The sequence below is a fragment of the Bos grunniens genome, chromosome 2 (assembly GCF_055505025.1).
Source record: "Bos grunniens cultivar Pamir isolate PY7600 chromosome 2, Bosgru_T2T1.0, whole genome shotgun sequence".
NCBI lineage: Eukaryota > Metazoa > Chordata > Mammalia > Artiodactyla > Bovidae > Bos > Bos grunniens.
In genome coordinates, this window is record NC_141166.1 from 132,970,625 (window position 1) to 132,971,837 (window position 1,213).

The 1,213-nt window shown below is 43.6% G+C and overlaps 1 pseudogene; it reads right to left on the bottom strand.

The window, feature by feature from the left end:
* Positions 1 to 329: 329 nt before the first annotated feature.
* LOC147378784 (U2 spliceosomal RNA) lies at positions 330 to 435 on the bottom strand (annotated as a pseudogene).
* Between the last annotated feature and the right edge of the window lie 778 nt (positions 436 to 1,213).

Sequence of the window (1,213 nt, forward strand, 5' to 3'; positions counted from 1 at the left end):
TGGGAGAAGCGGAAACCTCTTCTCACTGTGCTGTGTCCCAGAGCCCCAGTTCTGAAATTGAAAGGACATCTTCTACTCAAGAGAGTGATTTGCAAACTGTCTCTGAAACTATTTTTCAAATCGTGCCCGAAGCTTCCGTGAAGCTGCTGTGGGGACTGCCATCAGACAAGAGTGGACTTTGAGTGGACTTTGTACCCTTCTCTTGAATGAGGGCTACTCTTGCTTCTGTAGAGTCTATCAAATATTGGACTCCACATAATATTTCTTTAAAATACATGACACACTGTTATAAAAATTTGAACATGAATATTTACATAATAAACTTTGGTAAAAGGTTTGGACATAACTGTATTAAAATGACACCATCATCATCACCATTTTAAGCTGATAAGAACAGATCCTACACTAATCTGAGCCAAAAGGCAGAGAATCAATCATAATCACTTAAAAAATAAAGTTATATAAAGACTTCCACATGTCACTCAGTCTTCTAAATTCTTAGACTTAAAAAGGCATAAAAACATGGCCCCTGCCATTAGGGAGAATAATTAGCAAAACTTCCATAAAAATTGCTTTCATTCACACCTGTGTGTTCATTAAAGCCCATGTGGGTTGCAGATGAAGAAACGGGGGCTGAACTTCTAGAAAATAACACCACCAACCAGTGGGACTCAGCTTTGCCCCACCCCCACTTCTTCCCATCTGAAGTACAGTTTTTAATGTTAGTGAACACACACACACACACAGAGATACATACACCTACCTTCCCTACTCATTCCCCATTGTCTCCAGTCGTGTCCCCAAGAGCAGGGAGAATGAATATCAGCTTTGAGACAGTGGGTCTGATGTTTAAGACCCACCCCTAAACCAAGGCCTGGGCTGCTTTGTTCTCATATTTGTCTTGTCAAGCAGAGAAAGCAAGCTACAATTTTGTGCACTGTGTCCATGCCTAGGGCTTCCCAGTTGGTGCTAGAGGTCAAGAACCTGCCTGCCAATGCAGGAGCCAGAACAGACACGGGTTCAGTCCCTGGGTTGGGAAGATCCCCTGCAGAAGGGCATGGCGATCCACTCCAGTATTCTTGCCTGGAGAATCCCAAGGACAGAGGAGCCTGGCAAGCTACAGTCCATAGCGTTGCAAAGAGTTGGACATCACTGAAGCAATTTAGCACGTCCATGCCTGCCATTATGAGAATACTTAGCCTTCCTTGTGTGG